Source organism: Lithobates pipiens, unplaced genomic scaffold (genome assembly GCF_037356315.1).
Source record: "Lithobates pipiens isolate NorthernLeopardFrog02 unplaced genomic scaffold, aLitPip1_a1.2 Scaffold_25, whole genome shotgun sequence".
NCBI classification, from domain to species: Eukaryota; Metazoa; Chordata; class Amphibia; order Anura; family Ranidae; genus Lithobates; species Lithobates pipiens.
The window spans coordinates 108,097,371-108,109,997 of record NW_027507787.1 but is presented as its reverse complement, the minus strand read 5'-3'; the positions used below and the strand labels follow the sequence as shown (position 1 = coordinate 108,109,997).

Genomic DNA, 12,627 nt, shown 5'->3' with positions numbered 1-12,627 from the left:
TGGGACAGGGGCGCTGCTCACCTCCCGAATGTAGTCTCAAGTACCAGTAAAATACCTCCAGGGCCTCCATGTAACACTAAATGCCTCTTCAGTGTTGTGAAGGGTGGGGGTCAATTCTTCCATCCGGAGAATATGATTGACTTTGGAATACCACAGCACCTTGGATGGGGGCTGAGGCTGCCTCCACAGTGTGGGAATGCAGGCGCGTGCGGCGTTCAGGAGTTGCATCGTGAGGGTTTTTTTGTATTTTCGAACAGGCTGTTTGGTCAAGTGTAGAAGGCACGCTGCTGGGTTGTCTGCGATATCTACATTTCTGAGAGTTTTTATCGTCCCGGTCACCTCCACCCAAAAGTTCCTCAAGGCCGGGCATGCCCATAAAATGTGTCCCATGGTCCCCGTATCTGAATTGCACCTCCAACAAACATCCGGAATCGATGTATTCATTTTATTCAGAAGGTATGGGACTCTATACCAGCGTGAGACTATCTTGTATCCTGATTCTTGATATTGGTTTGCGATGGAAGCTTTATGTACTAATGTCAGGATCTTCCCTATCTGTTGTGGGGTAAATGTGATGCCAAAGTCCCTCTCCCATTTGTGGATAAATGGTGGGGTCGACTCCTCCTCCTGACTACTTAATAGGTTGTAGAGGAGGGAGAGGGTGTGTCGCACAGGTTCCTTTTTGTGACAGATGGATTCATAGGGCGTCAGGTCTCTAGGAGTGTAGGGGGCCCTTTGTATGGCCAAAAGAAAGTGACGAAGTTGATAAGCACTAAACAAGTCAAGCGGAGGGTCAGAAAGCTCGGCGACAGTTTGCGTGGTCGGGAGCCCTCCCGAGGGCCACACGTCTCCCAGACGCTGTTTCCCCACCACTGTCAACTGTCACAGTTTCTTGTTTGTAAATCCCGGTGGGAAGTCTGGATTACCTATAACCGGAGTCATTGGTGATGGCAGGGGAGAAATGTGTGTGCAGAGGAACAACCTCCGCACAACAGCCAACGTAGCTCCCACTACGGGGTGATCTCTGAGGTCTTTTGGTAGGGTGGACAGGAGCCACGGGGAGGTCAATAGGGGAATGGATCCATCCTCAATCTCCATCTCCACCCACTGCTTGTGTGGGCCATTACAATGCCAATCAACGACTCTCGCTGGCAGAGTCGCTCTGTTGTATTGTCTCAGATCTGGGAGACCCAGACCCCCCTTGTCCTTTGGTCTGGCAAGCAATTGCAAAAGGGCTCTGGGCGGTTTGCGCACCCAAATAAAGTCCCGGAGCAGCACCTGCAGTTGTCTGAAAAAAATTGGGGGTAACCGGATCGGTAATGTCTGGAACAAGTATAAGATCCGCGGGAGGGCCGTCATTTTGAATGCATTACAGCGCCCGAACCAGGTCAGTGTTAAAGCATGCCAGTTTCCCAAATCAGATTTCAGTCTATTCAGGAGAGGGACAAAATTAAGCGGGTACAATTGCGCCAAATCCGCTGCGATGTCAACGCCCAGGTAACGTATAGATTTTTCAGCTCAGTAGAATGGGAAAGCGGAGCGTAGCCTCTTGGCCTCACCATCCGGGACCGATATATTCAATACAGCCGACGGTGCAATTGATTTTATAGTTTGATAGGCTGCCGTATCGCCGGAGAGCCGCGAGTATATTGGGAAGCGAAATGTGTGGATTGGAGACGAAAAAAATTAGATCGTCAGCGTACGCCGCAATTTTGTGGTGTGCCCAGGGTTTGGATATACCAGTAATATTCGGGTCATTCCGAACGTGACACATAAGTGGTTCCAGTGTCAGAATAAAAATTAGGGGAGACAGAGGGCACCCCTGTCTCGTCCCATTAGTGATGGGGAAAGAGTCCGAGCACTCTGAAAGCACCCAATCTCGTCTGATCTTGGAGGCTAAGAAGAGTCAGGCCTGGTTAGTACCTGGATGGGAGACCACCTGGGAATACCAGTTATTGTAGGCTTCTTTTTATGTTGTTGGCGTTGATTCGTTTTGTTTTTTTTTCGCTTGTTTCCCAAGGTGACCATCTTGGCATTTGTCAAGAGGGTTGAGAGTGCCCAAAGAGTTAGCTTACAGCAGCATCACCCTGAAAGAGCCCTATCTCTTCTCATCTCTGAGGATAAAAAGGGTTGGGCCTAGTTAGTCCCTGGATGGGAGATGGCTTTGGAATACCAGGTGCCGTAGTCTTCTTTTTATGTTGTTGACATTGACCTGTTTTTTTTCCGCTTGTTTCCCAAGGTGACTATCTTGGCATTTGTCAAGAGGGTTGAGAGTGCCCAAAGAAATTGCCTATGGGCACATAAGCCTGAAAGCGCCCGATCTCCTCTGATCTCAGAGGCTAAACAGGGTCGGGCCTTGCTAGTACCTGGATTGGAGACCACCTGGGAATACTAGGTGCTGAAGGCTTCTTTTTATGTTGTTGGCGTTGACTTGTTTTTTTTTTTTTGTTTGTTTACCAAGGTGACCATCTTGGTGTTTGTCAAGAGGGTTGAGAGTGCCTGAAGAGCTCGCCTATGGCCACATAACCCTGAAAGCACCAGATCTCGTCTGATCTCAGAGACTAAACAGGGTCGGGCCTTGTTAATACCTGGATGGGAGACCAGTTGGGAATACTAGGTGCTGTAGACTTCTTCTCATGTTGTTGGCGTTGACTTGATTTTTTTTTTTGTTTCCCAGTGCCTGAAGAAATCTCCTACGGCCACACCACCCTGAAAGAGCCCAATCTCATCTGATCTCAGAGGCTAAGCTGGGTTGGGACCAGTTTAGTACCTGGATGGGAGACCGCCTGGGATTTCCAGATGCCGTAGGCTTCTTTTTATGTTGTTGCCGTTGACCTATTTTTTTCCGCTTGTTTCCAAGCTGACCATCTTGGTGTTTGTCAAGAGAGTTGAGAGTGCCTGAAGATATTGGCTACGGCCACATCACCCTGAATCTGTTCCATCTCATCTGATCTTGGAGGCTAAGCAGGGTCGGGCCTGGTTAATGCCTGGATGGGAGACCGCCTGGGAATACAAGGTGTCGTAGGCTTCTTTTTTTTTCAAATATAATTTTTTCTCCAAATAGGGGAAGACGGTCCCCCGAGTACATAATGCAACAGAGAAATACAGAGCAAAAAGCAGCTGAACAATACCTGATACAGGTATATTTGCAACTGTGAGTCTGCCTTCCATCAATCACAATGATTCGAGGCATGGATAAAGTACTGTACCAAGATGCAGGGTCACACAAACCCCAGGTCCCTCCGGCATAATCCATCCAGAGGAGGGGGGTGGGGCCGTCATTCCCAATTTTCCATTCTTTCCAAAAGAGAGAGGGGGTGGAGGGGGTGAGAGATAGGGGAGTAAGGCAGAAAAGAGAACGGTTGAAAGATCAGAAAAGGAGAAGAGGGGACGAGACACGATGGCAGCCACTGTCCAAGGGGCCAGTCAAGGAAAGCTCAGAGCACTAAGGCGATAGCAGGCGACATCCTTCCAGCGAGAATATAAAGGTATTCCAGATGTCCCAGGTTTGTTTAAAAAATTCTTGTTTACCTTGTGATGTGAGGATCAAGTCCTCCATTTTTTTTAATGTCCTCTATTTTCCTAAGCCAGTGAGTAATGAAAGGGGGGAACATTTTTTCCAATAGAGAGGGATGCAGGATTTCGCCGCATTTATCACATGCCGTAAAATTGATTTTTTTGTACTTCTTAATGGGAATCTGTGAATGGTGCAAGAGAAAGAATGCAGCCTCTTCCTGGATGGAGAAGTCTGTGAATTTTTGTGTTATGCATCAGATCTCTGTCCAGAAGTCCACCAAGCTGGGGCAGGACCAAAAAATGTGCAGCAACGTGCCCTCTTCTTCTCCACACCTCCAGCATATGTTCGAGGAAGAGGGGAAACATTTCTGCAGCTTTGATGGTGTCAAATACCACCTGGTGAGAAGTTTAAAATTCGTCTCCTGTATCTTCGTGCACAGCGACATTTTGAGAGCCAAAGTGATAATGCGTTGTCTCTGTGCTGGGGAAAATGAGCAATTAAGGTCCTTTTCCCAGTTGGACAGACAGGTTAAGTGTGGGTAATCTGTTTGAGAGAGAATGTGGGCCAAAGGGCCTTCGCTCCTGCATAGAGTCTCAAACTCCGTCTGAGGGCGGGCAAACGTTTGAGGATTGGGGATGGAATGGACAAAATGATGTCGTTGCGCCGCTCTCCAAAAAGGCAGTTGTAAAAGCCCTGTCGGATCTGTTAGGGTTGAGAAAGAAGGCCATTTTCCATCAATGACGAATTTAGATGCATTGTCTAGGTTGGAATTTCTAAGTGGGTCCCCAGTTCAAAGGTTGGATGGTCACATATAGGGAATAGGGGGGAAGTCAAAGACGTGAGTGTGTTTTGGGTAGCGATCAGGTGACTGACTTTCAACTATGCCCCTATAGTGGGATGTGACATAAATTCTGTGGGTAAATACTTATAGCACCACATGGCGCTTCTTTTTTTTTAACAGCACAAGTTTATTGAACAACTCAGTTATAACAAGATATTACAGTAGGTACAAACATTAGCCTCTTCATAGGTGATGGACAGTAATACATCTTACATTAAGGAAAATTCCTGACAATGATAGTATAGACTCCAATATAGCTCACTCCACACACGTATGCAGATTTTCCACCCACCTATCCCATATTTTGTGGTATTTGGCTGGACACCCACGATTTCTATACACCAGTTTAATCAAGGGTAGCTTACTATTAATGCCCATTACCCATTCCTGCATAGTAGGCATGGTTGGACGCATCCAGTATTTAGCCACAAGCTTTCGTGCGGTAAACAGCGTAGAGTGCAAAAATGTAGCCAAGTATTGATCAACAGAGGTATCAGGAAATATACTAAGTAGGCAACTCTTAGGGTCAAGTTGAAGGGGTGAACCCATGTGGTCATGTAGAAACCTGACAATCTGCCCCCAATACTCCTGGACCAATGGGCATTGCCAGAGAAGATGGTAGAAAGTACCAGTCATACAAGAGCAACGGGGACACTTCGGGTTATAGTCAGGATGATACTTAGCTATCCGGATAGGGGTGAGATAGGACCTGTGTATCACATAGTACTGCGTTAGTCGGTCAGGTAGGCTAAGCGAAGCCTGTTGAACGTTCTCAAGGGCATCCTCCCATTCCTCCCCATCAAAGGGACCTATGTCCTCTTCCCATCTCAACCTGGCCCGTTCAGTGGTTTGCGCCACCAAGCGGGCCCGGAGTAGGCCGTATAGAGTCGAGATCAATTTAGCCGGTTCGTCTCCCATAATTACATCTGTCAAAGCCAGCGACTGTACATTCGGGAAGTCCTGAGCAAATTGCGCACGAAGCGCGTGTCGCAATTGCAAGTAGCGAAAGTGCATATGAGGGGGTATTTTAAATTCCACTTGTAGGGAGGGAAAATCCCTTACGCCCATAGGAGTCACCACCTGATACAGAAAAAGTATCCCTCTAGAAGCCCACAAGTCTACATCTGGTAAGCCAGACATCTCACGAAGCAGGGGTTGCGCCATAGCGTTGTATGTGAGTGGTAATAGTCAGCTCCCAGTAATCTAAGGGCTAGTTTCCAAATACTCCGGTGGTGTGGCAGGATCCGGGACCGGGCATCCCTAACCCCACCACCCCGAAAAATTATCTGAAGCGGAGTATCAACAAGGGATTCAGCCCTCCCGCCCACCAAGGCCTGATATCTGTGACTATCCGCTCTATGGAGGTGATAAAAATGGGAAATCTGGGCTGCTATGTAGTATGTGTGGAAATCAGGGAGAGCCAGTCCCCCCATAGAGGTCGGGTTTTTAAGTGTGTTCCATGCCAACTTATGTCTAGATGGGCCCCAGATAAAGGTGTTTAAGACACCGTCTAATGTTTTAAAGAACGCCACGGGGACCATGACAGGGGAATGCCAAAGTACATAAAGGAGTTTCGGCAGGAGGATCATTTTAGTAATATTAATCCGTCCCATAACCCCAATAGGGAGACGGGACCATGCCTTAGTCTTCTCCCGCACATACAGAAGCAGTGGTTTAAGATTAAGGTGAATATACTCCCCAGGTTCCCTCGTAACCTGCACTCCCAAATACTGAATGGAGGATACCCTGGAGAGCGGGAGAGAAGCTGCATCCCGGTCCGGGGAGAACAAGTCAATGGGTAGAACCTGCGACTTGGTCCAATTAATACGCAGACCGGAATGACCACCAAACTCCTCTATGACCCCCAGGGCAGCCTCCAACGACCGACCCGAGTCCTCTAAATACAGTAAAGTATCATCCGCATACATACTTACCGATTCCACCAGAGAACCGCGTCGGAGGCCTACTACAGCCGGGTGTGCCCGAAGTGCAGCAGCCAACGGTTATGCCGCCAAAGCATATAACATAGGAGACAACCCTGACGTGTGCCACGGCCCAGCTGAAAGGGGTCCGACACCCATCTGTTAACCGCTTATTTACCCAAGCATTCCCAAAGATAATTCCACTCAATGGAATCAAACGCCTTAGCGGCATCCAGTGACACGACCACCCTCGAGCCTACTTTGTCATGCTCAGCCTGGATATTCATATATAACCGGCGGATATTAATGGCCGTGTTTTTCCCGGGCATAATCCGGGTGAACAAGTGATAGGATGACTCCACTCAGACGGTGGCAAGTACTTTAGCCAAAATTTTAATATCTGCTTGGAGCAGCGAGATGGGGCGATAGGAATCCGGGCAGTGGGGATCCTTTCCTGGCTTGGGTATCACTATAATAACTGCCTGCCGTAGAGTATCAGGTAGGGACCCGGAGTCAAATATGTGTGTATATAATCTCAACAATTCTGGCACTAGTGTCTCAGAGTAGTGGGCATAGAAATCCAGGGGAATACCATCCAGTCCAGGGGCCTTAGCCGTTGCAAGGGATGCCACCGCTAGCCTAATCTCATCTGCCGATATCGGGGCCTCAAGAGACTCAACCTGAGCCTCAGACAGGTGGGGAAGAGAGATATCTCGGAGGTATGCCCCAGTCTCAGTCCTCGGCCTATGTACCTGCGACTCATAAAGGGCAGCATAGTAAGCACGAAACATGGTGGCCACTGTTGGCGGATCAGTCACCTCCTCACCCCCATTGTCAGTCAACGAAACCACCACCGGGGGCTTGGAGTCCCGATGCGCCAAGTAGGCCAGCAACTTTCCCGCCCTCTCTCCTTGTTCAAACACCCGTTGCTTAACAAAAAACAACTTTTGCTTAGCCTGTTCAATGTGGAGGTGATCTACTAGCCTTGTGTGGTGTCGTAATACCTGGGCCTTAGCAGGTGTGGGGTCAGTAGTGAAGTCAGTGGTCACCGAGGCTAGCTCCCGTAGGGCATTAGATAGCAAAGTCTTGGAGGTACGCTTCAACCGGTTAATCCGGTGTGTTAAAGGGGAGCGTACGTGCAGTTTAAAAGCCTCCCAGGTACAGTCAACCGGAGCCGTCCCCTGATTAGTAGTAAAGAAAAAACCCCATTCGTCCCCTAAGTCTTCGCTGTCACTCAAGGCGGTTAACCAGAAGGGGTGAAGCCGCCATGGTTTCGGTCCAGTAGGTCGGGTCAAGGAAAAAGTTGCCCAGCAAGGAGCGTGGTCTGACAATGATCTAGCATAATAGCCCGTGTCTACTAGCCTGGGTAACAACTGGGCGGACACAGCAATATAATCTATACGTGACATGGTGGAGTGAGTTGCAGAGAAACAGGAGTAAACACGTTTAGCCTGATATTTAAATTGCCACAGATCTGTAAGAGAGAATTCCTGAAACGTGCGACCTAGGCCAGTATCTCCCGGTAAATGATCCCCTCGAGTAGAGCTCATTCTATCCACCCCCGGATTCAAAACCATATTAAAATCACCCAGCCAAATTGCTGGGACATTAGGGTGTTGAGCCATAAAAGATAATCCCTCTGTAATTAGTCTATGATCATAAGGCGGGGGTACATAATAGGCGAGAATAATGTACTGTTCTCCGTGCAATAAGCAGTGTATAAATATATATCTGCCCTGCAGGTCTGTCTGCAAAGAAACCAAGGAAAACTGTGCCGTTTTAGATATCAATACAGACACCCCGCGAGAATAGGACGTATGGGTGGGCCCATCCAATCCACGGGCGACGCAAAGCTATTTGCAATCTCCCAGTTATATGCGTCTCCACCAGGACTGTGATATCCGCTCTATAAGTTTTGAGACACCCAAACACTGCCGCCCTCTTAATTTTATCCCGAATCCCCCTGACATTCCACGTCAGCAACTTCAGGGTACCCATGGCGTGGTCTCAGCCAATATCACAAGGAGGAAAATAGTATCCAAACCACCCGTCAAAGCAGTATCCATTCCCATATTCATCAGAGTATACATGAAAAAGAGACATTTGTCTGTTCCATAACCAAATAAAGCTTGTGCCATAAACTAAGCATAAAACATAACATACTATAACATAATAACTACAACCCATCCCCACCCTCCCTGCTCTCAGCCACCCCAACTTGGCTGGAGCTCTCTTCCCAAAACAAACCATTGAACACTAGGCAATGTCAATAACAATAAGCCACTGAACCCAGTGACAAGACCAAGTCTTCTCCCGTCATAACCCGGCTTGTAGGCCGGAGCCGGACCATGCGTCCATTTCCCACCCCACTCCCATTGGTGCGGTGCCCAGTTCAGCAGCGGGACATAACAGTCCAGTAAAGGGCATGTATCAGGAGAAAGTCAAAGTTCTGCAGTCCCATGCAGCAAGTCCAGATGACCCGCGTCCCCCCCACCCCCCCAGGGAAAGGGCCCAATAGAGCCCGCCAAGCGGGTCCCCCAAACTAAGAGGGAGGGGGAAGGGGTATTGTGTAACGAACCAGGGGGATGTCCGCAGAGCGTGGCCATAGGCAGCAGTACATGTTCAGTCAACAAGAGCAACGGCCATCCATGTTAGAGAGGGGGAACAGAAGCATCAATTCAGGGACTGAGGATAATGAACCACGCATAGGCAGTCCAACAGCGATCTGCTTGCACACGGGCAAATAGAAAGGGGGGAGCAAATAGAGTACTCACAAATCTTCCAACGATTTTAGTCTCGAGGTGGCCGATTTCGAGCCGCGTCTCTCTGGTCCAACCAGGAAACTGTCATCTCAGGATCTTCAAAAAAGTAGGCCCTATCTTCCCCCACTACGCGGAGTCTGGCCGGGTACAACATGGCGTACTTGAGGTGATGTGCCCTGAGGCGCCTCTTGACTTCCACAAATCGGGAACAACGTTTTTGAACTTCTGCGGAGAAGTCGGGAAACACTGAGATATGTCCGTTCTGAAACGGGATGTTGCCTTTTTCACGAGTAAGGCGAAGGATGGCAACCCTATCCCGGTAATTTAGCAGCTTAGCAATGCACGTGCGAGGAGGTGCCCCCTCCGGCGGCGGGCGGGCAGGCATTCTGTGGGCCCTTTCAAAAATAAATGAGGTAGAAAACGCCTCCCTACCGTAGGCCTTAATCAGGAGAGATTCCAAAAATGTCGCCGGGTCAGCCCCCTCGGAGCCCTCCGGCAGGCCGATAAAGCGGAGGTTAGATCTGTGGGCCCTATTCTCAAGGTCGTCCTGTTTCTGGGCCAGCTGCTGGAGCTGCTTTTGCACATCCTCCTGGGCATGCTGCAGAGGGAACAGGACATCTTCGGCCTGACTGATCCGGGTTTCAGTTTCCTTCACTCTGTCACGCAGTTTAGCCATGTCCTGTCGGATAAGTGAGACATCCACCTTAACCTCCTCAAGCTTAGTTGTCAGTGTGGTCTGGCAGGTACTGTAGAAATCGGCTCAAGCACCTTCGCCGTGTCTGAGGTAGCAGGTTCTGCAGCCGGAGTGGACTGTCCGCCATGTTGGCCCTCATGGTCCCGCCGGAACTTTTCAAGAGATGCCGCCGCTGCAGACTGCTTCTTCGTCTGAGACATCGTCCCAATGTATGCACGAGAAAGTAGCGGGTATTACACCGGTAAGATCATAGGTAAAATAGTCAGTGGGCACCCAGGATCACTACAGGAGATCACGGTAGGAGCGGAGCTCAGGTCACAAGCGTCCTACTCCATTGCTGCCCAGGCCACGCCCCCCCCCCACATTGCGCTTCTTAGCGGAATTCGGGAGTGAGCTTAGAAAGATTGTTTCGATTCCAGTCCAATACACGCCCCAGATGGGAGGCCAGGTAGTAGCGTCGCAAGTCAGGGAGAACCAACCCTCCCTGTTGTTTAGACAATGTCAGCTGTGACCGCTTAAGTCTGGGATTTTTGTGGGCCCAGTTAAATTGAGTGAGCAAGGATTGAGCTTGCTTAAAAAACGAGACTGGAATCTGGATCGGGAGAGCTTGGAAAAGATAAGTAAATTTAGGGAGTATGTTCATTTTAATGAGATTGCATCTCCTGAACCAGGAATGGAGGTCAGAATGCCACCCGTGAAGCAAACTGCGGATCTTAGTGACAAGGGGTGGGGGGAAGTTCAACATAAACGTACGCGCGATGTCCGGTGGAATGTAAGTACCTAAGTACTTAAGGGCTGTATGGGTCCATTTAAATCGAAAATTGGACTGCAAGTCTATTAACGTTTGCGGGGGGACTGCAACCCCCATGGCCTTTGATTTCAAGAAGTATCCCGTAGATCTGGAATTCCCGAAGGAGATTTGGCAAGGAAACTCTGGGATTCGTCAGCGAGAACAGCATGGCAGATATCTTGCACTCAATAGTACCCATTTGGAGTCCCGTTATGTCTGAGTTTTGTCGAATTGTGGAGAGAAAGGGTTCCAATGACAGTGCGAATAATAGGGGCGACAGGGGGCAACCCTGTCTGGTCCCATTCCCGATGTCAAGGGGAGATGAGAGAACCCCATTCGCTTTGACTTGAGCTGAAGGGCGTGAGTATATCTTACTTATCCATGCCAGCATCCGTTCACTCAGACCTATATGGCGAAGGACCGAGAACATTAATGTCCATTTGACCCGATCAAAAGCCTTCTCGGCATCAGTACTCATGAAAAGACATGGGGTCCCAGATGACTTTGCTTTATGGATCAGGGTAAGCACCTTAATGGTGTTGTCCCTATCTTCCCTGGTGGAAATAAAACCTAACTGGTCAATATGTATAAGGGACTGCAAGTGATGTGCCAATCACGTGGCGAGGATTTTAGAGAATAGTTTTAGGACCGAATTTAGGAGGAAAATGGTTCTGTAGCTCCCACATAGGCCCGGGTCTTTGCCCTCCTTAGGTATCAACGAGATGTGGGCTCCAAGGGTATCCTCAGGAAAATCCCCATTTGAGCTCAGAGTATTAAATAAATTCACCAAGCGCGGGCCGAGAATAGGGAGGAAGGTCTTAAAGTATTGTGCGGTATATCCGTCAGGGCCCGGAGCCTTACCCACCTTCGGAGGTCCCACGGCTGTCTTGACTTCTTCCAGTGTGATCGGGTCCTCCAAGTACTCCCGTGATTCCGATGAGAGGGTTGGTAGACCAGAACCGGTTACATATCTGTCTATATTGTCCTGTCCAGACCCTGAATCGGGCAGGTTGTAGAGATCAGAGTAACATTTTTCAAAGACTTCGGCTATTTGGGTTGGGGTAGAGGCCCTCTGGCCATTCTCATCTATCAACTGTGGTATGTAAGAGCCAGATTTCAACTCCTTTACCGACCTGGCTAAGATTTTTCCGCATTTGTCCCCTGACTCCTACATCAGTTTACGACAAAACTGGAGTGCCGCTTTTGCTTTATAATGGAGTAGGTCAGCAATATGGGTACGGAGTGTCCCCAATTCGATCTCTAAGGTCCGTGAGGGGGAATGTTTATGTTTCGCTTCCACAGAGGCAAGTTCATGAAACAGATTAGCAAGCTGTTCCTTCCGTGTTTGTTTGATGCGCGCCCCGTGCCTGATAAGTACCCTGCGGAGTACTGACTTGTGAGCCTCCCAAATTATCCCCGGGTCACAGTCCTGCGTTTAGTTTTCTTGGAAATAAAGGTCCAATTCCCTGGTTACATCTGCTAAAACTTCTGGTATCTGGAGGAGGCTCTCATTAAGGCGCCAGAATAGAGACCTAGGTGAGGGGTTCCTAGAGAGGGTGTAGGTAAGGGTTACAGGAGCGTGGTCGGACCAAGTAATATGGCCGATGGAGGAAGAGCTCACCAAGTGCAGTTGGTCATGTGGAATCAAGAAGAAGTCTATCCTCAAGTATGATTTGTGAGGGGAAGAGCAAAAAGAGTAGTCCCTTTCCCCAGAGTGTTGCAGACGCCAGACATCAACTAATTGGTCATTCAGTAAACACTTAGTAATCCGCTTTCTAGAGGAAATGAGGAGCGAGGAGCAAGAGGCAGAAGTGTCAACCGATGGCGAAAGGGGACATTAACGTCCCCACCTAATATCAACTGGCCCTCCCGAAAGTCACATAATCTGTGCAGGGTAGTTCTGAGGAACGTGTCTTGGTGATCATTGGGAGCGTACACAGTGGCAAATGTAAAAAGGCGCTCTCCAATGTGGCCCCTAAGAAAAAGATATCGGCTCCCAGGGTCCACCAGAGAATCCTGGAGAACCCAGGGGAGCCTGCTAGAGATCAGAATGGAGACTCCCTTGGTCTTAGAGGAGGGGTTAGTAGAGTGGTAGACCTTA

At 49.1% G+C, this 12,627-nt stretch overlaps 2 pseudogenes; both read left to right on the top strand.

The window, feature by feature from the left end:
- Positions 1-2,510: 2,510 nt before the first annotated feature.
- LOC143931849 (5S ribosomal RNA) lies at positions 2,511-2,629 on the top strand (annotated as a pseudogene).
- Positions 2,630-2,691: 62 nt separating this feature from the next.
- Positions 2,692-2,811, top strand: LOC143931895 (5S ribosomal RNA; annotated as a pseudogene).
- Positions 2,812-12,627: the final 9,816 nt, after the last annotated feature.